Source organism: Falco peregrinus, chromosome 13 (assembly GCF_023634155.1).
Source record: "Falco peregrinus isolate bFalPer1 chromosome 13, bFalPer1.pri, whole genome shotgun sequence".
NCBI classification, from domain to species: domain Eukaryota; kingdom Metazoa; phylum Chordata; class Aves; order Falconiformes; family Falconidae; genus Falco; species Falco peregrinus.
The window spans coordinates 17,505,769-17,533,147 of record NC_073733.1 but is presented as its reverse complement, the minus strand read 5'-3'; the positions used below and the strand labels follow the sequence as shown (position 1 = coordinate 17,533,147).

Sequence of the window (27,379 nt, the reverse complement as noted above, 5' to 3'; positions counted from 1 at the left end):
ATAATAAGGGAGTTGACCTGAGAGGGGTTATCGCCCTTAGATGTAGTAATATAAAGCTTGTTGGATGTTCGGGATGTTGGTGCTGATCTCTGTGGGGCAAGGATTTTGTGTACAGCTTCTGAACCCTGCTGTGGTTGCTGATGAAATGTCCCAGTGAAATGGTCTTCCAAGCTGCACTTCTTATCAGGACTGAACAGTAGCAGAGAAATAAAGCTTAACAGCACTGGCCAGAGTTTTCCTCTGCTCCCAGGTGTCCAAAAATCAGGCCATGTTCCCTGACCTAACAAGGAGGAACAAAACCTCCTGCAGGTTTGAGGGGGTTGGTTTGGGTTTTTGACTGCTCAGAATTAGGACTGCAAAGCAAAACCAATACTTAAGTGCAGAACATGCCTGGTCTTAAGCTACCTCATATTAATTTAGGGCTTTTCGCCCTAGACCATAGATCATAAAGCCTTCCCTAGCCTTTCAGAGGCAGCACTGGTTTAGCCTTCTGTTTGTCCTGATTAGTATCCAGTCAGACTATTTCTTTTTTCCCCAGAGAAATCCCCCGTGTTTTACTTATAAATAAAAAAGAAAAGGAAGAAACATTCTTGATGGTATTTTTGCGATTTGACTTTGCCATCAGAGTAGAACTGCACACATACAGCACTTGTCGTCCCTAAAACTTACATTTTGAAAGTTCTTTGAAGATGTAAATTACAGATCTTTCATATGAAAAGTTAATGAAGGACTCTAAACAAAATAAAATAGAAATGATGACATGAAAGAGCCTTCTTATGGCTTCAATAACAAGATAAACAGTTTAATATTCCACATACTGCATTAAAAATAACAGCTGGGCTCTATGGAGACGAATCCCTAACTCAACTACATTGGTTTTCACATTAGCCGAGGACAGTTAAGGAGACTGATGACTCTCCCTTAATTGTCACCTCCTTTTGGCCCCCAGAAACACTGAAGGCAGCCAACACCTGCTAAGTTTTAGCAGACACCACAAGTATTTTACAAATACAGTAGTAAAGTGCCATTACCCCCAACACTTCGGTAGCCTCTGAAGTGATAGACGTATATGGTATTGACAGCCTAGAATTTTAATGAGCTATAGCTGTTTCAGGCCGTATTGATTGTTCTTTTTTTCTCTTCCTCTGATTCAGACAAGAGGAAACAAGAACCAGTATTTCATTAAAAGGAGACTTTGTCCACTGATTCATATTTCATGAATACTTGTGAGTGAACATGTCCTGTAAAATAACCAATTAATTCAGCCGTGTTAAAACTAAGGCTGAAACCCAAAAACTACAACGCTACATTTACAGAAGCCTGGGAAAGCACAAGGTTCAACATTTCCTACTGTACAAAAAGTTCCCAAACAAGATTTTGAGCCACATCCCTTGGTTCACTTCTACTTCTACACTTTCTACTTCTTGGCTTTCCTGACAGCTTCTCCTGTGTATATCGTTCTGTGTGACTACTGTACCGTGCCGTTCACAGCTCAGGATGTTTCAAGATACAATGCCCATTTTTCTGTGCGTGTTTCTTGGTGGTGGTGGATTTGACAGCATCGCAGATTCAAGTTAAAAGAGGCAAAAAGAGCAAAGGAAGGAGTAGCCTGCAATAATGATTTGCAAATTGTGTTAATTTCATAGTGGGATCCTGCTTTTTGATAGGATTTAATGCGTAATGAGCTCCTGAGACGTTATTTTTGCTTCAAAGCTTTGCTGAGTACTAGATCCTATTAAATTCTTGCAGTGAACACACCAAAAAATACTTTGAGCTAATTTTAATAATTTTTAATTGAAGGAATATTTTTATTCTGATTTGAATATTCAAGCTGTTTAAAAGTTAACACATTCTCAAAGTATTCATCAGTCATTTCCTTCCATAATATCCTCTTTTTAAAGAAGTTTGGCTTTTTTTTTTTTCGGGGGGGGGGGAAGGCTTTTTTGTCCCAGAATTATAGTTCAGACCCAATGGAAACAAATTTAGATGAGTTTTGCTATTTATTTCTTTTAAACTGCATGCTGCAGTTTAATCTCCATTCTTTTTATTGCTGTTTTATAGTCTACCATAATTGTTTGTTTGTTTCCTTTTCTTTTCCCTAAAAGCAGAAACCAAATACCAATTTCCCTGTTAGTCCTTTCTTGTGTCATAGCAGGAGCCAGATTTGCGTGTATGTGTGTCACGCTCGGTAATGTATGTATTTCATTCTTCGTAGCTTTGTTATATTACGTTAAATCTTATGGACCCCAGCAGAGACTGGCATCCCAGGTTGCGAGGCAGCTAGCAGGAGACCAAACAGCACCACAATCTACATGCATAAGGAAGAAATATGTTTTACAACCGTGTTTCATGAAGGGAAATAGATGCAGAGAGATTCAGTGACCTGGTTCAAGCCTTCCTAAAGATCCAGGATTGGTTCCCATTGCCACAAGACTGTTTCTCCAGTTGATTTATCCTCTCAACTTTATTCCTGCTCTCCAAAATCGCATGGAAAGCTGGAGGACAGCGGGCAGTCGTATGACAAATGAAGCACAGCTGTGTAGTTTCTCTCTTACACAACTCTGCTTAAAGTGACAGCTGGGCTGAAGGGAACCCCTGATGAAACAAAGCCTGAGCCCCCCCTACACGATGACCACTCAAGCTATGGCAGGCATGAAGAGGTCCTGAGCCCCACATCTCTACCTGCAGCAGGATCTGGAGCCAGCAGAGGTGAGCACTGGTGATGCTCGTGCCAGCAGAGGTGAGCACTGGTGGTACTGGTGCCAGCGATCCCAGCCTGCCCGTCATTTCCTTGCAGGTGCCAGCAGGGAGTGTGCGGCCAGGCACTTTGGTGGCAGGGGGATGGGGTGGCCATGGGCTTAGCTGTGAGGACCGAAAGCCTTTGGTTTGGTGCTATGCCTGCCCAGGGCTCTGCTCCTGGTGTAGCTGGCACAGGTGTGGCTTTTCCTGGTAAATGAGAGTGACCCTAATGAGGCAGTCTTTCTCTCTCCATCTCCATGTTAATTTTCAGGAATCTGAGACAGATGGTTAAGAGCTTTGAGATGTTTGGGGTGACCTTGGGGAGGCTCTAACTGCAACACAAAATTGCAAATGGTACATGCGGTAAGCAGATTAAGAGTCTGGCACTCTGGCAAATCTCAAGACCTAGTCTTGTGTTGCTATTTTTCCCCTATGGCAAACTTACAGATTTCAGAATGACTTTGCTGTAGCAGTGACTTGAAAATTATAGTGAGTGAGTGTTCCTTTTTAAATAATGGATTATGAGGCAAAGATTAATTTTTGCTCAATTTTCACACTAATTCAGTGCCTTCCTGCCAGCAGAAGCACAAAGAAGGACATGAATTCACAGTGGCTTTCTTTTCTTTCAAAGTCTTAACATGCTTTTATTGGATGGGACTGTTTGTAATAAAAGTCCCATCGTTCACATCTGGCTGGCTACCTAACCACAAGCCTCTGACATCTCTGGAACATCCTTTGGTCAATGTCATCAGTGAAGATAGTCAAACCACTTCTCAGCTTGCTCAATACCTGTCTAAAGGAAACCAGTCCTCTTCTACTATGGACAGAAGGTCATATACCAACAATCCCTGCGACAGCCAACACCCTGCAGCTGCCAGGTGTCACTTATTTTTAGGCCAATTGAAAAAGAGGGGAAGAGGCAGAGAGGGAGAAAGAAAGGGAAGGAAAAAGACAGATGACTGGGAAGAGGTGAAACCAGAAACGCTATGTCCCAGAGGCATTTATCAGCCCAAATGAAATGGAAACAGTGAAAGGGAAACACTGCTTTGCTTTTCTCAAAATTGTATTTCCAGTTGAATGAGTCGAAAAGAAAATACCCTTTCCTTTTCCTGTGATTTTGAGAGATCTGTTTGCTAAGTCTGCAGCCTCAGTAGGAGAAACAAGGAGTATTTATTTTCTACGTACATTCGTAATTTATGAGGTTGCTATAAATGCAGAGTTTATGGAAGTAAAATCAGGCCATGAAATAAAAAGGATTTTATTCAAATATCCCAGCTTATTATTTCTTTCTAATTCTTCACAGAGAAGGAGATGAGTGAGGATGCACGCAAGGTTTACTGAATTTTAAAAGGGAGAAGATCCAGTAAAAGTGGCAAATGCAGGTATATTTTCAAAATAGAAGAAGGGGAAAGATAAGTGAATTTTATTAGGGTTTGAAATGTAATTGAATTTTCCTTTTCCTATTTTGCCATCAAAGATGTCAGAAAGAAGTTTGCTGTTCTGGGAAAGGGTCTTGCATTACTAACTAACCTGCTTAAAGTGGCTTCACCTTCTTGTGCAGCAGGGTGTGACTGACGCGATGTAAATGCAGCTCTTATCTATGACACATGAATGGGTGGAGAGGAGATTTAGAGCCATAAGCCAGAAATAAGATGCCACAATTGCTTTCACTGGGAATTAGTGTTCCACCAGGAGCAGAAATGGGGCAAACACGTCATTCTTTATGAGTTATATTCACTACCAGTTCTGCTGATTGCCCACCGGTATGCATGGCTGTGTATTGCGTTATTGTCCTGCCTCAACCTCCAGAAGCTTCCAAGAGGGTGAAGGAGTGGGAAAGGATGCTGTTACGTGATGTGCTGTAAGAAACATGGAAAGACAGAGGTGCTGGTAAAGCATCACAAAGGCTAAGATGCTGTACGTGACAGCCTCAAAAGCTTTCAGAAATCTATCTTTTTTAAATGTTTTTTGGAAGAAAATAGCGTAGCATGAACCTTCAGTATCTGCTGGCTTCAGGTCAGCAGGCTTTCCCTGGGCATGCCGCACTTCCCAGTGGCTGCTTTACACTGATATTTGGCTCTGGAAAGGGAAAGCCCATGAGTGAAGGTGTATTGAATGCTAGAGAAGTATGTTAGCTGATATTGATCTTAGAGTAAAACAGAACAATTATTTGGAGGCCTTCACCAGACCTAGTCCTGTTAGCCAACTTTGGAAAAATGTGAAAATCCCAAGAAATAACTCCTTTCTTGGCAGATCCAGAGGCCCTGCACTGCTTTCTCCCACCCCTTACTCTCAAGGTTTGTAAAATCTGAGTATACTCAATATTGCTCAGCTGTCTTTAGGGTGTCTGTTAGCGTCCCGTCCTCCCCCCTGAGACTGACACTTCATATGCTTCTCGATGTGAGGGACTAGGATACACATAAAGCCCATGTCCTTCATAGTTGGACCGTTTTCCTGGTTAAGAGGAGCAACTCAGTCCCCAGAATGTTGGAGCAGCTGGCAACAGCAATCGTCACCCAGCTCACTGGGCTAAATGAGATGGGGAGGACAGAAGCTGAGATCTGTTTCCTTGAATTAAACTGATTAGGGCTCTGTAGCTGAGGCAAGTGGCATAAAATGAGCGAAAAAGTCACTGCAGTGATTCTGACGGGAGGCATAAGCCTCCTTCCCATCTTGGCATCTCCTGACCTTGCATGTCCATCTCAGCTACTCATCTCTGCAGGGGTTAGCTGTGATCCCCAGTGCCCCCGTGAGTGCAGCTCTGGCAGAAGGTACATTAAAGCTGGCAATGTGAGGCAGAGGAGCAGCACTGCTCCTGGAGTGTCAGTTGGCCGGATGACACAGAGCAGTTTCACAAGGCAGGAATAGACTAGAAGTCTGTGATGAGACCATGGGACAGAGGGGTTTGAAGAAAGACTGGCTCTGGAGTTCCTAGTCCAGTGGTACCCTACAGGGGGCTGTGACTGGGGCTGTGATAGCACGATGAGATGAGCTGCAGTTTGCGTAGTGCACTAGTAGTATCGCCGTTCGTGTACTTTGGTGTCTTTTTTTGGAATGCTTTTGATAGTAGAGGTGCCATGTGACCTTCTGTATTGAGATCTGATGGCTCAGGAATTCCCGGCTAAGCTATTGGCCATCAGTCCCTATTCTCGTATACAGAACTATTGCCAAGGTAAGAAAAGCCTTAGAGAAAGCTAGCTTTTCAAAGATGCAATTCCCATTGTTGCATTCGCCTAAGACTCCTGGACCCCTGAGGCATACAAGGGAGTGTCTGAGTTGTAAGTATCAGAAGGAATTAATTATTCTCTACTATAATTAAGATTTTTTTTAAATAGCTGAATAATTTAAAAAAAATTGTGAGTTACAGTGCAGTTTTTCACATAACCAGATAATCTGAAACTTTAGAGCTATTTACCTGAGTAAAAGAAATTTCTAGCATCAACAATTCTCTTTCTGTAATAAAAACAAGTAAATAACAGCTCTACTGCGGCTGCAAGAAAGGCAGCTTTCTTAAAAAGAAGTCTGTCAAGTCAAACTTGTCCCTCAAAATGTATGTTTTGTAAAAACCTTCAGAAAATGTTGGGTCGAACTGTTTTAGTGTTATTGTGAGGAAATCGATATTTCCCTGCAGCCTTTGCAACCCCCAAATCGTAGCATGTTGTTTGTGTAGAAGAAGCTGAAAGTGAAACTGTCTAAAAAAGAGCGAAGTAACCTGGCCTGTTTCTATAATTTGCCCTAAAAGCACCTGAGGTAAACAAAATGGCACACTAGAGCAGTCAAAAATGAAAAATTCTTCTATATGTAAACAGCTGAAGGGGGGGGGGGGGGTGTTGGTGGGATTTGGGGAGGGGGTTTTGTTTTTCTTCCACCCTTTGTCCCTCTTTCCTCATCCTTCCCATCTCCTTCAATGCCCTGTTACTCGTATGCAGCATGTCTTCCAGGCTTTGTGGCCCAGTGAAAGCATCAAGGAAATTGTGCAAGATCCCCATATGCTTCGACACTGAAATTAGTGAATTGCCTGCAGTGGCTGCTCTACCACTGGAGAAGAGAAAACCTTGTCATATTGCCCTGAAATTCCAGCATCCAGAGCATCAAACAGAGGTGTGATCACCAGCTCCACCAGACATTGTGATGCATTTGGGACCCTTGAGCTGGCAAGGATACAGACAGCAGTCCCGTGTATTCCTGATGCCCTGCTACATACAAACTCTGCCAGACGACATGGCCAAAGGCTCCGTAGGGTTAGAGCCTGGTCAGGCGATACCAGGAGGAACAGGGTTTATGGTCTTGGATACTGTCGTTGTAGATGGATGTGTTAAGTTGCTGAAACTGAGTTCAGAAAGGAACCACATTGGTTTGGGGAGCCTGGCTGAGACCTTTGTCAAGAAAATGAAAAGGGAAAACCTGGGAGATGCATGACGTGCTCATAGATAGACCAGTGTGGGTGCAGCAGCTTTACAGTGTCGCATGTTCACCTGCATCAGGCAGAAAAAAAAGGTTAAGCCAGGTTGTAGGAGAAGGAGGGCAGAGAGCAAAGGACCAGAGAAAAGAAAATGCTGCGCTGACTGGCAAAGAGACTGCTCTCTTTGTGTTCTTTGTGCTTAGACTCAAACATCTTCACAGGATATTTTTTCCTCTAATCTGGAAATAATTCTGATTCATTTTAAGCCTTCTATTAAGACAAGTCACGCAGCACTGCCTGGCTGGCAGTAGGAGGTTGTGTGTGCGCATGTGCATGCAGACATGCGTGTGTATTTCCAAGGGTGCTGCCTGCTTTCTTTTGTTGACACTGCAGTCAATTATTGTGTTTTCAATTATATATAAAAGGCAATGATAGAGTTTTTCAGCTTTTATAGCACCACAAATCACAGGGCCCTTCACTGTACAAGCAGTGTTGTTGCCACAGTGGAGCATGGCAGATCACAACTTTCATGTGCAGACTTACAGAGGAACTAGTGCCACCAGGGACCCCCAAACAGCAAGAGGACCACCTTGGGGCAGGCAAGCGCTTGCAGGCAGCTGCTCCTCTGCGTGGTCCTTTAGCCATCAGACCCTGTCTGACAGACAAGGAAGGTCAATGTGGTCCTTGGGCTTTGCCATGGAAAGGCAGAAAGACCTATTTTCTGCATGCTTCTCATGTTCAGCAGCAAGTTTTTGAAGGAGCTGTGAAGCTTGGATAAGCGAGGAAGGGTTACAGAGGCCAGGTGAGGAGATCATTCATGAGAAGGGTCACGATACAGAGAATTACTCTGGCTACAGCACAACTTACCATGAATACCTTAGCCACACAGTGGGTATCTGGCTAGCCCAAAGTAACTTGGTAAATCTGAAGCAAGTAGGCTGGAAAATTGTTGGAAACTAGGGTCTGTTTCACAGAATGATCCTTTAGTTGTACATAATAAAGTCACATACCTACTGCTGTGTTTGCAAAGCTAACCCTATAAAAAAGCGGTTTGGACTGGCAGATCAGGAGTGTTTTCCTTTGAAACTAGCCTATATAAGGAAAAACCTGAGGATGTAATGGTGTACAGGCACCATAGTCCTCACCAGTAGCCAGATGATGCCACCTACCACCCAGGGATCTGAACAAGACTTCACCACTGTCAGGCTTGATCTTCCCTTGGCTTTGGCATTTGGGTATGTTAATGCACATGTAAATGCCTTAAAATTGCCTGGCACCAGGGCAGCACTAGCAGTTCCTCCAATTTTGTTTAGTAAAGGAGATGTTAGCCAAGTTGGTTTTATTCTGCTCTGCACTGATGGGGAAGGGGGTGTCTGGATGCATCATCAGACTGCATTTTACTTGTGGCAGATTGGCGGTAACCCAGCAGTCACGTCCATGAGAGTGAGGCTGTGAGAGTCTGAGTGGAGCAGGAATAGAAATCGAATCATTGCCGCATAGGGTGAAGAAGAACACTTGAATTCTGAGACTCCAGTAAGCAAGTAAGTAAGAAAAATAAACAGAAGTTGTCAGCTAAGCTGGATATATTGACTGCAGTACAAACTGGAGAAGGAGCAGTGACCCTGATGACTGGGATGGAGACATTTCACCCAGGCCGTACCCTGGAAATTTGTGCTCTTTTGCATAATGAGCTACGAGCACACAGGCAAGGAGGATCCCATCATGGTAAAGAATATTGCCAATTCAGGGAGACAGAGACCAGCATGAGAAAGAGACCATTGGAAGACTCACTGTTAAATGGTGCTGGTTACCACTCAAGGGTGAGTTTTCACTATGGAACTGGGACTTTAAATAGGGATATTTGTGTGGAGTGGATTGGGGCTTCAGGTGAGCAGCCCAGTTAGACCAATTCTAATGAGAATCCTGGAGGTAAAGCTGGCTGAATGCCCACTGACTGGACTCCACATGACACTGAGCTCCACGAGCCTGCAGTGGGAAGGGCGAATAGGCTATGGTGGTTGTGATGAGCGTCAAGATTTTTAACTGGTTTGGAATCTAATCTGGAAGAAAAAGAAACAATCAGATGAGGGACTGGAGTCATGTATTGCTAGAAAGTTACTCCTGGGATAGTTCCTGCATTGCTGCTGGGGGACACCGAGGTCCTATTGATAGTGAACCGGTATTCAGAACAGCATGCTACGCTAGAGGTTAGGCATGACTGCAGGACCTGGGATTTCAGCTAACAGAAATGAGAGGCAGGGGTGCATGCCGGGAGGGATGGAAGGATACTCTGGAAAGAAAAGGAGCTAGAAACAAACCTAGTCAAAGCAATTGGTACCAGTAATAATCACTTTCTCAAATCAGGGTCCTGAGGACAAACAAGGCCAAAGCTCTGGAGGATGAGAGGGAACTTTACAGTCCCGCGGTGTGCGGCACTCTGCCTGCGGGAAGGTAGGGGGTGCTTTGTCTGGACTGGATAAGTCTTGGAAATGGCATTTGAATTCGATGTGAAACAGGGTTTGGAAGGCACTAGAGAGCCTGGGAAAAGATCTGGCTAGGTGGAATATAAAACCCATTAGTGTCTTAATGCATAAATTGGCAGAACTGTACAATAGCAATTAAAACCAAGATACTGAGAGCCCAAATTGTTATTAGATTCTGGTGCCTCAGTGACTATTGAAATTCCTAGTTTGCAAGAATGTGGGTACCTGCAAGGTACACCGTACAGACAAAAGTGTACAGTGGTCACCTGTGGTGCAAAAAGCATTTCAGCTCTGCTCCTACACCCTGGTGCAAACCGGAGAGTGCAGTTGGGTTTTCTTGTATTCAGCTTCATGTGCAGGATAAAAAATGGGCTTTACAGCAGCCGGTCCTTAAACAAAATAGGTTATTTTAGATCTTGCTAACTGTGGAAGGATAATACAGAAATAGAAGGGACTGATAATTGCCTTACCTACAAAATTAAGTACTCCTGTAAAGGCTCCTGAAATACTCAGAAGACCTCAGGATGAGGGTGAGTTACCTTTCTGCAAGTATAAGCTTGAGATAAGTTGGAGTATGGAAAGATTAATGCCTTTGCTTTAATAACAGGGCTTGATCCAAGACTGCAGAAACGATGTAAGTACCCAAGCGAAGCTCAGAAAGCCTGGTGGATCAAGGAGTGCCAGTGCAATGACCCAGTGTGTGTAATTCCCCTGTATGGCTGGTATTAAAGGGAGATAGAAAGATGCATCTGACTGTGGATTTCAGAGCATTAAATGCTGAAACTCCACAAACATCACCTCTTCTTGTTAAAATGCCAGAAATTACGGCTGCAATAGTACAAGGAGCTAAGTGGTTTTCAGTCATAGATCTAGCAAATGCATTTTACTTCAGCCCTTTATCAGAGAAATGTTGGTAAAAGTTTGTTGTTACATTTCAGGAGAAACAAAATTGTTTCACATGAGTTCTTCAAGGATTTCACAAGCTCCTGTGATTTGTCACATACACATCACCCAAACGTGGAAGAAATTAGCCTGCAGGTTCTGGAAGCATGTAACATCATGTGTGGATCACACCTGAATTCTGAAGAACAAGCGTGTCAGCAGACAGGAAGTTTTGGCTGCAATCCAGGAGGAAGGATTGAAAGTCAACAGACAAAAGGTTCAATTAGTGCAACAAGAGGTAAAATATTTAGGAGCAATACTAGATATTGAAGGCCAGACTCCAGATAAACAAAGTGTGGAATTAATTCAAAAGCTCCCCAGCCCCACCACTCTGCCTAGCTAAGAGCACTGCAAGGCACGTTTAATTGTATTCAGGATTTTTTTCTGATGTTCACTGAAGTGAGTCATCCTCCAGCTAAGCTTTTAGAGGAAGCTAGACGGTGGGAGCAGGGTGCAGAAAAGCAGGCAGCTTGGTCAGGCTGAAGCCAGCCCCAGCTGAAGCTGTGGTGGTGGGCTGTCAGGACCCAGGAAACCTCTTAGTGTGTGGTTTGCCTCTCTTAGCCAGGAAAGGAGTACTAGTTTGGCACAAAAGAAAGATACCATGTCACAGGCTATTCTCTGTGCATCTCAAATCTTATTGACACCATAACTCCTTGTCAAAAGGAATGAGTATCTTTAGCCTGGAAAACAGAAAAATTGGATTATACTGTTGGAGGAAGGCCAATGGCACAACACAACACATGCTTCCTTGAAATACATTGTGTTCAATAAAGCACAAGACGGTACATACCTAGCTCTAGGTTGGCAAAATGGACCCTCACATCAATGACCTGAAGCACCTCCATACCTTAATGATGTGGAGGGTGCTAAACATGAGTGCCAGATATTGCAGCCTTCTGACGTGCAGGTTTAATTGCCTTTGTCAAAATACATCCACATAAACCAGAAATTTGATTTACAGGTGGTTCAAGTTCTCGTAGGATAAGGCTTGCACAAGATTTGCTCCAGTCCATGTAAAGAAGAGCAGGAGCTAGGGGGGCAGGTCTCGCCTCACTCCGTACAAGTGGCAGAAATCCCAGCTGCATTGTCAGGTATGCTTCCCAGCAATGTGAGCAAACAAGGGTGAAGGATTTCATTTGACTGAACAAGTTTTTTGCCCAGCTAGGTATAAAGCAGAAACTACACACAGCAGAATACCCGCAAACCTCAGGATACAAAGAATTTGGCTTCTAAAGGAACCTTTTAAGGAAGTTAGTACAGGTGAGTGGCAAAAATTAGAATGTAGTATTCCCACCTAAATGGCTCCACAAATGCCTACAGCCTGCCGTGATTATATTCCTTTTAAGACCATGACGTGAAGGGAGATGTGACTCTGACAGCACTGGTGGCTAAAAACTTCTGTATCAGATGAATAGCAACTGAAAGGTCACACAGATTAATGGATAAAAGGATTTGACAAACAACTGCAGCAGGATAATCAACAAATAGCTGAGCAATTAAGGCAAAATGTTCATAGAATAGATAAAAGGTTGGAAATGGTAAATAACCAACATGAAGAATGGCAAGTAGCGGGGCAGGTAGTATATCATGGGTTTCCTGGAAAGAAGCACAACTTGAGCTGTAAGTGGGATGGATCTGGCACTAGCACTGATAAAGGCATTTCCATTGCTTATTAGTTCGAGTAAGTTCTGACAATGTCAGGCAGTTTCATCAATCACAGCCAAAGCTTTGGAAAGGAGAAAAAGACTAAGCTATATAAAAAGTTGTCTTTATTTTTCAAGATCACATAAAAGAATGAGTGTTAATCAGTCACCAGACCTGGATCAGCATAGAAAACATGGATTTGCTGTGGTGTTTAAGAATAGCTCTTCCAGCTGTTGTACAGGAGTTCAATGTTACCAAAGCTGGGAACGTGATTGAACAGTATTGGGTTCTTTCTGTTCTGCCTATTCTGTCAGGGCAAAGTCTGTATGCAGCATGGCACCGTCTGTGTTTTGCAGCAGGGAGAACAGACTGGAAGGAGCAGAGCTGTCAGGGATGCTGCCTGAGATAGTTGCATCCACCTCCTTGGTGTTTTGCACCCTCTTTGTATGAGCAAAGCACTTTCTGCAGTCATTGTGGGTGGTCAGTGTGACAAAACCATTGTACAGGCCTTGACACGGTAGATGTATCTAGCCCGTATCGCTGAGATGTCCAAGCTCCCTGGTCATCCAGAACCAGACGCGTGCAGGGATGGCTTCAAGCTGCATTAGCCCCACTTTTCTGGAGCTAGTCATGCTTTGCTGTGGCTGTTAGAAGAACACAGTCTCACCCAATAGTTCAAAAGTCCTCATGTTTGGTTTCCTTTGCTCTTCCCTTCATTTCACAGTCCCATCCACTTTATTTTAAAAAGTATTGTATTTAGCAGGAGACACCCCTCTTTCCTGAGAGGCCAGCATGCCCATGACAAGTAATGTAGACATAGCCATGCACTATTGTTCCTGTCACCTCTAATTATGCAGTGATCACCATCACACTAAATCCCTTCCTCCCATCTACATTCTTCTGAATCATATTAAATACTCCCTCACCGCTCAGTGCAGCCTGAGCTGCTCTTGCTTTCTCCATCTTTGCCCCTCCCCAGACTGTGCAAGCAACCCAGTGGTTCCAGATGGGAAAACTGCCTCATTATGGTGGAGGGTCCCTAACTCGTTCCTTTTTCCTGTTGGAGAGACTACTTTCTTCTGCCATGAACTAGAATCCCGTGAGCGAAAGCAAGCTAAAAAAGTCTTTCAGCAGCCTTTTCTTTTCTGCCCTCCCAGCGTAGTTGAAAATGAGAAGAAAGGGGGGGGAGATTAAAAAAAAAAAAAAAAAAAAGCAAAATTCTTCAAAGAGGTAGACATTTCTAGAGCCCAAACAATCAGTCAGACAGTAGGAGAAAATAATTCCACCTCTGCCGGATGGGAATTTTAAACCCCATGTCTGCCAGAGGTGGTAAAAGACCTAAGTGATCCACCCCGGCTCTGAACGTGGCGCCTTGGTGATGAGCTGAAAAGCTTGTTGCTCACGTTGCAAACAAAGACTTAGCGGAGGGCAGAGGTAAAACCAACTGGGACCCGGCCTTCTAATCAGGCCCGTGCTGTGAGCTCGTGGTATTAATCCGACAGCCAGTGACATCAAGGCAGGAGGCCTGCGTGACCCCGAGCCCGTCCAGCGGTGGCTTACACTACCCAGTACCGTGTGTTCCATTTAATAAACTCCATTGATATATTTAATAAAGACACCTCACACTTCCACAGTTTCATGTGTGACCTCTCTGTGGTTGCTACCAAAAACACAAAGAACAAGAGTCAAGGATCGTTAGCTGACAAGGCAAAACTGCCCCTTCCCTTGCTCTTCTATTTTTCTTGTGAATATCAACTGCTTGGGAGGCAGCGATTGCTTGTAATCCTTCCTGTCTCCATTATTGAAGGGACAGATTTCTGAGAGCTTTGGAAAAAATTGCAACATAATTGCCTGCAGTTTGGGCAGCTCACAGTCCCACTTGCCACCTTCAGACTCCTCATGCCAGCACTCATCTTCTGCCCAGAGGCTGTGTCGATGGGCTCCTGAGAGCCCGTAGCGGCTGGGTGCTGCTCCCACCCCATCTCCCCCCAATTTTTTGTCGAGGCAGGAATAACTGCAGACACCAAAGGCCAAAGCAAACCATTAGCAACCCACGAGCCCCCTTCTGAGGGTCCCTGGCTACGCTGCACCAGACAGGGGACTTTGGCTTCTGGTAAATGTCATCTGCCTCAGCAGGGGAAGAAAAAGATGGTTATGTACGTCTAACTCTTCTAGGCAGGGTAATAAAAACTTTGTAGGAAAAATGATCTGTTTTAAAACCTAAAAAGGTAAGGGTTTGTTTAGTAGATTTTCTATTAAGTTTCAGACTTTATGTTTTGGGGGATTTTTTATTATGATTATTTTATTGGGTGGTTGTTTTTTGCATTAGAAATGTTGTCAGTTGTCAAACAAGACTCCTGATTGATTTGGGTTTTTTATGTCTAGCTTTCAACATCCTCAAAGGCATCTAATTGTTCAGGATACACTGAGTATCTGCACTTAGAGAAATCAAGCCTCGAGTGGAACTCCCCTGAAAGCAAGGCACCGGGAAGCCAAGATTAGTTCTCAGAAAGTAAGTGGTTTTCATTTTTTGGTTTCTCAAGGACTCTTTCAAGGGCCAAGCAGATGGCTGGGAGATCCACAGAATGGAAACCTGCAGTTCTAATGGGGACAGAAAAGTCTGTATGGAGGGGGTTGTTTGTTTGGAGTTTCTTTTACACTATTTATGCAGCTGAAATGCCAGTGCATTCTTTTTGTGTGGACTCTTCCTTTTCAACAAAGGGCTGAGGAAATTGCCACGCTAATTCTCTGAGCTTCCTAGCAGCTCTCAGGCATAACTAGAAGAGCAATTTCCAACTTTAAAATACAAAGGCAAACAAAAGAATAAAAGCATGCACAGACCGGTTCAGTTCAGAAGGCCTCTTGAAAACTTTAGGCAGCTACAGTTCCATTCTCATTGCATTTTGAGCGCCGACTTGGCCCTGTGCTGAAGACCAAGCCAGCCTTAGCTGCCCTGTGGCTTTTTCAGGAACATGTAGGGCCGTGTCAGCTTTTGGGGGAGCCCAGAGTAACAGTCAGCCTGCTGTGCCGCCGGACAGGCTGCCTGCGTGCCCTGGCAGCAGCGACGTGCCCCGGGGAGGCTCTAAACCTTTGCCACTGCAGGACCTGCCGGCTGCAGGCGGGCAGAGCGCGTGGGACCGGCAGCAAAAGCCGCAGGCGCCCCTGTGGCACCCAGCCCTGAGCCTGACCAGCCAAGATATGGCACAGCTGCACCCCGAGGTCCCAGCAAAACCAGCTCTTTGTACACTGGTAAGTGGGAACAAAACTAAAAGCCAGCATTTCAATTCTTATCTAGTGCGCACCATCTGGACCTACCAAAATGCCTTGTTACATTAGAAAAATAATGCTAATCCGGCATCTGCAAGTGGGGAAACTGAGTCTCAGGATACCGGTGGTGCCTCTCTTTGGGGAGCCCCATGCATTCCCGGGCATCCCGCGCCCACTGGGCACGGGCTTCTCTGGAAAAGTGTACACACACCCCCTCTCTGTGTCTATGTTTGCATGTATTTGCTATATAGCTGTCCCACACATTTTCCTTGCTAGCCTGTCATAACCATTACTAAAATATGCTTATCTCATATATGCAAATAGCAGGATATTTATAAGGTTCTTTGAAATTTCCATAATTGTGTTATAAAAAAAATCTCTTTGCTTATCTCACAAAGTGTTGTAACCACAGTGTTACTTTTATTGAAATCCAAAAATCACTCAGCAAAATAAGAATAGTTAAAAAAGTGAGTTTTTTATGTTTTTGAAATAGAAGGGAAAGAAAGAAAGCAAACCAGGCTTTATTATTTTAAATTAGAAAGTTTAATGCTCACCAAAAAGGGTATAAACTGTAAATGTATTTTAGCAGTTCCTAGAGAAAAAGGCAGAGGTTTTAATAATAACACTGTGTGCTCCTATATCATTTTCATTAGAAAAAATCTCAGAGCACTTTCTGCTTATTAAAGAATGGAATGCCTCAGAAGACTCTTGGGAGGCACTATAGAAAAGTAAGGTAACAAATATAAATCCACATTATGTTCCGTGGTGTGATTACCTGGAACTTCCTAGCCACCTCGGGGGTGTACAGCCCCCTGCCACGGCTCAGGATCACAAACCTGCACCCCACGGCACAGCCTCCCCCGCTGGATGGCTGTTGGCTGTGGCAGCATGAGGGGCTTCACCGCATGTATCTGCTCATTTCGTGATGAGCAGCCCAGTGCCTAGAAGGTTTTTCCCAAGCTCAAAGGTGAAGAACAGAAATGAGGATCAGGGGTAGGGCAGGGACCCTGCTGTGCTCGTGGGGGGTCCTGCCACCTGGTGTCCTGCCCCGTAGGGACATGTGAGGAACCCTGCAGGGATTCCTCTGCCTCCACGCAAGTTCCTCACCGGTTACAGGAACATTCCCAGGCAGGCTTTGACCATTCACCTTGGAAATGATCTGGAGGGGACACAAAAATAAGATACTAACCTAAATTTAGCAAGAGTCATCAAATGTTCACAGAAACAACAAAAGGAGGAAGAGATGCTGTAAAGGTAGAGGATATTCCCTGGGCTGATGAAGTAAATAATGTTTAAAAAATCCCTTGCGTTTAATTTCAGAAAATACAATAGACTGAATGAGTGCCCAGAAAAGGAACAGCATGTTAACATATCTTAGATAAACAGGAGCCAAACTGTTAGCCTGACAGAAAAACAAGAAAGCCCATCAATGCAGTGGGGGAAAATAATAAATTAAAAAACAGATGGTTCAAAGATGTGATTGCATCTTCAGCTTAAGTGAGAGGAAAGAAAGGGAATACATATGTATTACAGGCAGGCCAGGAACACAAAAGCTGGAAAAACATACATGAACAGAAGAGGCAGACTCGTCATAATGAAGCTAATTAAAATAGCAGGACCTCAAGATATTTTAGGTCCTAGTGGTAGAAACCCCAGAATTCCAAGCCCCATTCTTTATTAATACAAAAAAGTTTCCTATTTCATCCATGCTCAGAAAAGGGACCTCTTCCTTTCTGTGCTAGATAGTGAGTCAAGGCAGATGGGAATTATTCTGAGCTTGGAGAAAACAAAGCAGCACAAATTAACGGCTTACTGGCAGAAAGGCAGCTTAAAGCACTTTGCCAAGGCACATTTTATTCCTACACTTACCCTACATACATTTTTTTTTTCTTTAATTCTGTTTAGAAGTGCATGACCAAGCAGAAATACATATCTCTGGTGCATATAGGCTGGAGTGAGCATTAAAACAAACAAAAAGTAGACAAAAGAAAAAAGGAAAAGGGCCAGGCAGGGAGGATCTATAATGGCTAGTGCAATGACTTAACAACTTGCTTCATGTCACTCAGTACAGGGAAAACAGAACAACCCCTGTTGCCAGTTTGAACTCATCCCATAATTTCTGTATGGCTTTATATGCATCTGCTTCTGTCACACGTATATACATATATGTACTTGCACACCCATATATTACTGTTTTGTATGAAGAAGCACTGATTGCTTGCAGAGGGTCCTCACGGCTGCAGGGACCCTGGCCAGGATCCTTGTTGTGCCATAATGAGAGGGTTTGACTTTGGCTTCAGACATGGCAGGGGTTTCACTGCAGCTTCCTTTGCAGCAGTAAAGCTTTAAATCTGCAGCTAGACTTTCTCTGCCCAGGAGTATACTTCAACCACTTCTGTGAGAAATCTGGAAATGATTTAACTGTGCAAATTAACCATGCATAAACAATTTAAGATATGATACCGATTTTATTTCAATCATAATTTGGCAAGATGATGGAGGCAGAAACTCAAACCGTACTTGTGTTTGAATAGTGTTGATTATTTCGTAACTGTTAACTCTCCAGACCTCAATTTTAAATCCTTGGGGAACAGATTCTTTCTGTGTTTAGGGGATTAGAAACAGGAGACCAGGAGATGTAGGTTCAGTTCTCGTTATATGACTTTCAGCTGCTTTCTTAACTTCCTGCCACCTTTTTTTTTTTCCCTTGTGTAAAATTAGGATATTGGTATTTCTTCACATGACAGCTGCTTAATGCATTTACGTCTAAAACGCTCAGGTGAAAGGTGCTATACATTTCAGAGATTATTGTTTATTACCACAATTGTTATTACTGATTTTTGTGATAGTTTCACTCTCTCATATATAATAAGGGCAAAATTTTATGAACATTTTGCCTTATTTTAAACTCAACACCAATTTTGTTCTGAATTATTCCTTTGAATAGAATTATTCCTGAACTACATCAACTGGGGACCAGCTGCTGACCCCAAGTGTTTAAGAACTACAGATAATCATGGATGAAAAGAGACAAAAATACATTTTATCTAAGAAGTATCTACTGTTGTGATAGAGACTGAAATTAAAGTATAATCCAGAGAGAGGGAGAGTATTCTTTAATTAAAATCAGCTACCTCAAAAGATGGATATTCTCAGGAGCGAAATTTGCACAGTTCTCAAGGCTTTCCACTTAAACCCTTGATGATGCAAGGAAAAAGAATTCTCAAGGAATAATATTGGCATTAGCAGATAGCCACTTGCCACTGCACAATAAAGCAAAATTTGAAAAGAAAAAAAAAATGTGGACAATAGAATGGAAAGATGAACAAAATAGGAAGCTATCTGAAACACAAACCCATGATTATCCAGCAACAAATGAATAGTTTGGCAAAGAAAGAGAACCAAGATAGAGACTTGGAGATAGAGGAAGAAAAATTAAACAAGAAGCAGCAGAGAGCAGTGAAAACAATCAAAACTTTCTGCCAGGAGATATGTTAAAAAGACTGAAACTGAGGCTTTAGATAACATGTTCAAAATGATCCATTGTTCCACCCACCATCTCCATAGCAATTAATGGTCCCAGCCAAGGACAAATTATGGTTCAAGCCGTGGAGACTGTATGGACCCCCATGAAAGGCAGTACATGAAAGGCACAACATCCATTTGCAGTAATTCCTAGGCTTGTGGTAATAATGTCTTCCTCACCTTCGGAGAGATGCTGCTTCTGGCAATGTGGGAACCGCAGAGCGGAGGGAAGTACTTCTGACGAGCATCTCATAGCGAATCCTGTTCCGTTCTCATTTTAGTTACCATCACAGATGGCTTCCTGCAATACAAAGAAGGCTCCTGGCGAGGCAGTTTGCTGGATAACATTAGAATTGGATGTGATGGAAGTATTACCTCACAGAAACACCAATTCTCCAGCATTTATATCGTTGGGTTCAGCACAGATTTGAGCAGCTACTTTGCACTGGCACTGGCTCCCTTGCACTGCGCTCACATACAAATCTCTCTTGCGTGAATCTTGCCTAGCAGCCTGCAACCAGGTGGTTTCTGTGAGAAGCAGTTACGCTGCAGTGAGGAAAAATGTATCCTTTTTTTTTTTTTTTTTCCTTCCTTTTTAAAAAATATATTTCAGTGGTAGAGTGGAGGAGCTGCCGCAGTGGTGTAAGAGGCTCTCTGGCTACATCTCTGGGGACCACGGGCAGTGGTGGGGACAGCAGCAGAGCACCCTCCCTGTGCTCTGGGCACCTTATTGCTAGGGAAAGGATGCAAATAGCTTCAGTGCCTATAAATACCTTGTAGCTTTGTGGCATGTGATGCAAATGTTTTTCTAGAAAGAGCCTAAAACCAAATAGTTGTCCAATATTGGCAACAACATATTGCAGCCAGGTTGGATGGGATATGTAGCAGGGGACTTTTTAAAGTGTCAAATTAAAAAACCTTTGCAAATCTTGGCTGAGTCCAGGTTCCCAAAGAGCTGCTGTGGACTGAGGACAAATTTCAGTTCAAGCAGAAGGGTTGGCTAATCATTAAAATACATCATACAGGTAATCTGGCTCTTAGTCCCAGACGTTTAAAGGTATTTTAATACCAATAGTACTTTAAGCGCTAAAATGGTTTGACCAAACTTGGCATTAGTTACCAACATCTCTTTAAAGGGAAAAAGAGTTCATGGCAGTAAAAGAGCAAGACCCCCCTGGCAATGTTATTTACGCTGGAAATTAATGGATCATACTGAGCCGACTTACAAGTTCTCAAAGTCATGATTTCTTATAGCAGCTCTCATCACTCCTTATTTGCCCAGTCCCACCAGCCTTGCTCACACGGATGTCACCGTCCCGTGGAGCCCCTCTGAGCACGCAGGGCTGGTTGTTTTGTAGGAGAAGACAAGTACTGAAAGTCCAGCGATGGTGGTGCATGCTGGCGAGCAGTGTTCACATATTAACAGATTTGCACTCAAACTGGCAAATAGAAATGTCTATGTTAGATATGCTGCGTGAAAGCCAAGGCAACAAAAGTCAAAATGTGCATATGAGAATATGTGGTACACACAGTATATGTCACAATGTTTACCATCACTTCAAAACATGCACCCGCCCACAGTTCTTCACTAGCAGCATCCTGGAACTTCTCCAATTGGGATTTGCTATGTGAAGCAAAAGTCAATTAAAATCAGCCATTATTGTACAGATCATGAGATCCATAGTACAAGATACCATACTCATCCCAGATGCTCATTAATAGCAGTGTGTTGCAAACAAGTCCAGGACAATTGCATGGGTTTTGTATACTTTTCTGATTGCTGTGTTTCCTCAGTTAGCATATAACATTTTCAAATGGGTTGGTTTAAAATTTTTAGTAAATAGCAAATTCCCCAGAAACACAGTTCTGCTGCATTCGGGAACTGTTGCAAATGTAGGTCAGAGTCAGCAAGTAGGTTTAGCTAATGACAGTACAGGGGGGCAGAAAGATTTCAGGAAAAGGAAATTCTGTCTATGCAGCTTGCTAGAGGAAAGACCTGTTAGCACCAGCTCACCCACCTTCTTTTACCAAAGAGCCTGCTGCTGTGCGAGGTGCGTGACTCATCTCTGCACCACACTAATCCTCCATTTTTAGCTCGGAAAGTAACCACCTGCTAAAAACGTGGGGTGCTTGGTTGGGTTCCCTCAGTTTCTTGTGGAGCTCTTCCATACAGTTAAGAAAACATGATTTTTCAGGGAGGTAAGCTGTGTCAACTCATGTTCAGGAGCTCACATGCTTGTACAACTCCAAAAGCCTGATTCCTGCCACACATTTATTTGTGAGGAAACAGCCTTTACTGGCCCAGTTCAGAGAAACCCACACAAGAACGGCCTTTAGCCAAGATCATTCTGCTGGGTGGGGGAGGCTTCCAGCCCTTCAGGCAGAGCCAAGCACTAACGTACAGCTCCCAGCTCCCAGGTACAGCCTCACCAGCGTTACAGACCAGCAGCAAATCTGGCCCTTCGCTTCCTGCTTGGAAGCAAAACATCGACAGGTTTTTTTTGAATTAAATAAAACATTCACTCAATACAAAACAAACATCTTTGTTTTGCAAAAAGATTCCCCCACCCCTACACACACAGAGAAATGCACAGTAATTTTTAGGGTTGATTTATAAACCAAAAAAATCTGTAATTAGCACAATTTTATTTGTAATTAGCAGGGATAAGTTGTTTGCTTTGGTGCCAGTGTTAGTGGCAATGGAAGTGCACTCGCTCTTTTGTTTTTAATTCTTTCACTGCCTCTTTACATATAGTTTCAAGGTAAGATCAGTAGCTGGAAACATGATGTAATTTATCCTGTTATCATTTCATGAACTTCAGCAAATCTACTCCCGATAATGTATTATAATTATACCGATGATCAGAACTGGATTTGAAAATGCACAACGGCTGGCATCAACTGCCACTGTGTGTCTGACCATATCAGAAAATGAAAACAACAGTTACTGGCATTTATTATCAGAGGAGCTCCAACCCAGATTTGCAGACAGATATGGACTGCAAAAATTAAATGGCTGTTCACTTCATGCATGTACCTCATTTTGTGGATTTTGGGACTTGCGTCCTAATCTCTGTTACACTTTTTCCCATTTGCTTCTTCCAACAGCACCGGTTTAACAGAAGCTTCCCTACTTTAAAGCCAAATGCAATGCTCCCTGCTGTGATGGATTCCTTCTTTTTCCTTCCTAATTGGAGGCATTTCATCGGATCGAGTTTTGACAGAGATAGTAATTGTCATCCAATTTTAAGGCAATGACAAGATCAATATGAATTCTCAGATGACAAGTATTATTACCAGGTGAGCACAAAGAAACAAAGAAAATGAAAAATCCATGTTCTTGGGATCAAAACAGTTAGAGGCACATGCTTGCCTTGATCCACGTGTGCGTGAATCCTGTTGACAACAATAGACACTGTGCATGTGGATGGATGGGGTAGAACAGATGGCCTTTGCCAGTCAAATAGCGAAGGAAAACGAGCACCCAGCGCTTTAGTACGTTGCAGCTTCAGTAATGTGGGAGTCAATTAACTCACCACCAAACAGGCTTACAGGGAAAATTACCCACAGCCCCATCTCAGAGAATTCTGCTTCTCCTTAACATTTTGTACTCCTCCTGTTTCCTGAATGTCAGGAGTAAATACCTAAGAAGCCCCCGGTTCCTTAAGGTAAATATATTCAATGTATGCTTATACAGGCAGAAGTACTTGATTATTTTTATAACATTGTTTAAATGAGATTATCTGATTAGTTAATGGCCTAAAGAGTTCAGATAGGGTTCAAATAAGAATCTAAAATGTGTTGCAGCATCTTTAGACATTTTCCCCACAACAGTGGTTTTGGGACAGATTCTGCCATGTAGGCGTGACTGTTGCCAGATACTGTCATTTTATTTTAGTAGGTTTACCCTGCAGCAAGACACTTCTTCAAGGCATTTGACCCTTGGAGCTCATCTCTTGTTCCACATTTGCTACTCAGTGTGCATTCAAGTTACTTCTGTAGTGCCACTATGCACACATTTATCATGCTACTAAACCAGACCTCCTGCTTTCCCACCCCCAAAATGTTAAATCTGAGGAAATAGACATTTTCCTTTTTTTTTTTTTCTTTTGCAGTATTTATATTCAAAATGCAGTTTAACTGAGGAAAGGGATTTTGGCAAAATAATACATGATTGTCGTACTAATTGGCAGCTGCAATGATAACAACCATGACAAGTTTTAGCTCTGTCCACTTCAACCCAGCCAAGTCATTAAAGGTTTCCAAGCAGAGGATTGTGTTATGAAGCTTAATATACGCTGGTAACTACACTGGTATCCCTGGGTTTCTAAACACAGTTTTAGCCACCCAAATGCAGGTTCAGTAGGATTTTGATCCATGGAGGAAGATCTCAGCCAAGCACTAAAAAGATGTTTGTTAGCCTCCAAAATATAAATAAAATATTTACAAAGAGAATAATTGACTTTTGATGTTTACTTCAGGCTATGGTTAAGCAGGCAATGTCTGTGCTAAGCAATGCAGTGACCACCTGCCACAAATGCTGTGATATTTGACAGATCCCTTTCTGCCAAGAACTATAATTCCTATTTAAATCTAAATAGAGGAGCCATGAATGCAGATTTCTCATCACAAAGACGCTGATGTTAATCCCCAGTACAGAAAAATAAGAAAAGCCAGAACGTTTTATTGGATTTTATATGGAAGATAATTAAACAGTATTTCTTCTTTACTTGTTATACGGCATCCCATCAACATTCCTGCTGAAATTTGTTTGTAAAGAAAGCCAGAAAGTTTTATTACATTTTTATGTAAAAGAAAATTAGCATTTTGTATATTTGAACTTACGTTAGAATAACAAAAAGCAGGTAAACAAAAAATGACCAAAGAATCATGAAAATAAACAGAAAAAAGGTAAGGAAAGCACAACGCCGTTCTCATACACACGGTTTCATATTCTAAGCATGCAAACAAAATAAATGTTTATGTGCATATGTATGTATTGTATATATTTAAGTACCAAGCAGTTCTGAAAAACTAAGCTCCCAGAAGTTAGGAAATGCTAGAATTAGATGTGCTTGCACATCCTTAATTTGGCCTTTCTGACTGTATACACGCGGACGTATGCTTTTTTCCTTTTCCCACCCGCTACCACCCCCCCCCCCCCCCCACCCCCTATACAAAATGGTGCAGTGTAGGCAGAAAATTGGCTGGGAGAGTGATGTAATCTCTGAGAGAGCTGCTTTGCAGAAGCCTGTTTCTTTTCTGCCCACAACCCAGTTTGGTATTTTGGATGTACCCAAGGAAGTTATCTTAGCATGTTTCCCAGCAGGTGGGTGCTGCCAATCTGAGTCTGTAAGAGAATGTGTCTCAGTGTGCATTTAAAGCATGCTTATTAATAGAGGGGAGGAGGGGGGTGGGGGAAGCTGTAGCCAAGGTTGCATCCTCGGCATTTAAAAATGTTTCAGTTCAGCCTGTGCTGCCATTTACTGCATTATGTGATGCATGTGGATTTTCCAAACAAAAGATGTTTATGAGGAGAGTATATTTTAAGATCCCTTTCACGACTGTACAGACCCCTCTCCGAGCAGATGGCCTGACAGTTGCAAGAAAACTATTCATAAGCCAAAAGTAGCATTTAAAATTCTTTTAAAAAGACAGTTTGTTCTCCGTATACATGTACATTTTAAGCAGGTACTAATTCTGTTCACAGCGGCACCTTCCCTGCTTTCCAGCGCATTCCCAATCTGACAGCACCAACTGAAGACGCGCAGGCTGCAGGGAACCCAGCCTCCAGCAGCACCAGCAGCACAGCACAGGACTGCCATGTTGTATCAGCGCCCTGAGCCACGCTCTCTGAGGCTGCTTTCAGCTCTGGTTGATGCAGAGGGGACCATTAAAATTCAGACTCCACTCACTGCTAGCTTGGAGTAATATTGGAGGTACAACAGTTTCTCTTTTAAACTCAAAATAGGCTATATCCACAGTGAACGTGTTTACTTACCATTTACAAGTGCATAGAAACAAGCAGGATTAGCAATGAACTTTCCAAGGACAAGAAGATACTTAATTCCATTTTCATACACAGCCTTGACTATTACCTAGCTGTAGTTGAAGCTCATTGGGGAAAATTACCAGCCGAGAACAAAATAACTAAACCTGAGCCACTTGACCATTACTAAGTTTATGTATTCGGGAAGAAATCTGTTGGCAATGACTTCATACAGCTGCATTTACTGACCGTTTTAATTGCCTTCTACAGAACCTCCTGCTTGAAGGAAGCAAGCATTCCCATATCATGTGCTTGATAAATAAATAATGCTGTCCCTCTGGAGACAATAATTCCATCTCTAACCAATCTAAGTACAAGGACAGGGACTAACCGTGCTTACAGGTTGGGGAGATTGTTTGGGTTTGCTTTTCCTTCACCTAGGTAACTCAGACTTGTGATTTGTAGTGTCTAGCACATTCAGAAATATTTCTGAAAAATCCACCTAATCCTGCAGCAATGAGTTGCAGAGTTGGTTATACACAGCACAAATGTTTCCAGAATTTTTTCTTCACCTTTACATGCACATTTGTTCTTCAGGGAAAACAGAATAAATAGCCCCTTCTCCCTGCTTCTCTTGTACCATCTTTTACTCTTGTGTTTTGCAAACTAAACAGTGCCAGTCTTTTTAATCACCTTTTAGACGGAAGCCTCTTTCCTCATGTGTCTAATCATTTTTGCTGTACTTCTCTTGCTGCAGAAGTACATACGTGTCAGCCTACGCACCCCTGGGGTAATCAAAAACTCTATGAAGAACAGGGTTTAAGGCTTAGCAGAGGTTTGCTCTTTGCTCCCCAAACAATCCCTGTTCATCTCATTCTAAATTCACTTTAAGAAACAGGGTCCCCAGTGCAGGTGCTGAGATGTGCGTGTAGATGTGCAAGATTAAAAGTGAGGAACAGGACAGAGAGGGCAGGAAGACTTCATCTCGCATTCAGCAGCGTGGTCACCAGGCCAGTCCTGACTTGCTGCAGAAATGAAGCCAGTCTGGTGCGGGGTAAGAAATCGTTTCTTTTGTATGAGGATGAGCTTTCTTAAGCCCATATCTTTCAGACATGACAATTTGTAGATGATGCCGTTTCATCTTCCTGAGGCTCACCTTTACTCCAGCCTGCCTTTCTCCTTCACCCGCGCTGTGCAGTGCTGCAATCTCTCTTTGAACAGCGGTAGTAAGTTCAGATCTGGTGCTACAGCTCTGCTCAGCCTAAAAGGGAACATGAAGGAGAAATGAGAAGCTGGCAAAAAGCCTCAGGGAGAAACATGCCCTTCAGCTGGGACCAGTGTCCTCATAGAGGTGCAGTCAAGGCAGTTGCTTCTCTTTTGGCAGCCTTTGGTTTTCTGTCCTACAGAAGATTTTCTCTCATTGCTTTCTGGATCCAGAACGTTGTGTGTATTACAAAGGCCAAAACCTTAGCTGGGGGAACCAGCACATGCTCCGTCAAGGGGAGTGGGCTGGGTCTACGCAGATTAGCTGAACACCAGGCCCAAAAATGTTTGGGGAAGGATTCCCCTAGTCTAATTGTAGCCCTCTGAAGCTTGATTATCCAGTCCAAGCTTGTTGCTTAATCTTCTCCTGCAGTTGACAGAGAGACGAGTTGATTCATCCCATCGTAACATTGGGCTTTGAGATAGAAGGGGTGGCCTCCTGCCCCAAAAGTACCTCCCCCGTAGGGGAGGCTGTAGAGCTATAAGTTAAAAGTTCCAAAAGTACTTGCTCAGAGATCCTACTCTTAGGACCACTTAGGTTGCTGTTATTGATCTTGGTATGAGCTCTGAGGAGGCTCTTACTACCCAGGCTGCCTTACAACAGCGCCTGGAAAGCGTGATCATGAGTAATGCTGCCACAGACCTATTGCCAATCGCGCTACATCAGTAAGATTTATATTTATGATGCTGATATATGGTTACTAAATAAACTGCAATATTCAAACTGGTGTTTGGGGGAGAGGAGCGGAAGTTTGGATTTTACCCTCATCTAGTTATAGCTTCTCTCTCTGAACCACTTTTTTCAAAAAAAAGTGAAGGCACTGAACTTTCCTTTCGGTCTTAAAAGCCAATCCAATATATCTTGTCCTTGGAAAGTTTTTTGTTAATCCTGTTTGTATTTTTTAAATGCTATGCAAACATTTTCATTGTGGATTAAAGTGCTGTTTCAAAGCAGTTGAGATTTTAAGATTGTCATTAATTCAGAGAAAGAGACTTCTGTTACTATTCCAGTTCTTTCGGAACTAATTTCATCCAGTGCCCTTTCTGAGGCTTTGCGCTGGAGTGCTAAATGCATACTATCAAAGGCCGTATTAAAGAGGATTGTATATAGTTGACCAGGGTTCA

The 27,379-nt window shown here is 43.0% G+C and overlaps 2 long non-coding RNA genes across 7 annotated transcripts in view; both read left to right on the top strand.

Annotated features, from left to right (window-relative positions):
* The window catches only part of LOC114010881 (uncharacterized), a 441,280-nt gene extending 434,749 nt beyond the window's left edge, over positions 1 to 6,531 (top strand). The window contains exons 6-8 of one of the 2 annotated variants that reach the window (XR_008749754.1): positions 2,216 to 2,709; positions 4,043 to 4,121; positions 5,152 to 6,531. This is a non-coding gene — a long non-coding RNA (uncharacterized LOC114010881). Of the gene's footprint in view, positions 1 to 2,215; positions 2,710 to 4,042 lie in introns of both variants that reach the window. The other variant, XR_003552549.2, reaches the window with a different exon arrangement.
* Positions 6,532 to 6,616: 85 nt separating this feature from the next.
* Positions 6,617 to 27,379, top strand: part of LOC114010889 (uncharacterized) — a 31,056-nt gene continuing 10,293 nt past the window's right edge. For 3 of the 5 annotated variants that reach the window (XR_008749733.1, XR_008749734.1, XR_003552568.2), the window contains exons 1-6: positions 6,617 to 10,804; positions 11,528 to 11,657; positions 11,732 to 11,826; positions 14,596 to 14,722; positions 22,111 to 22,302; positions 24,713 to 24,941. This is a non-coding gene — a long non-coding RNA (uncharacterized LOC114010889). The remainder of the gene's footprint in view (positions 10,805 to 11,527; positions 11,658 to 11,731; positions 11,827 to 14,595; positions 14,723 to 22,110; positions 22,303 to 24,712; positions 24,942 to 27,379) is intronic. The other 2 variants (XR_008749732.1, XR_008749731.1) reach the window with 2 other exon arrangements.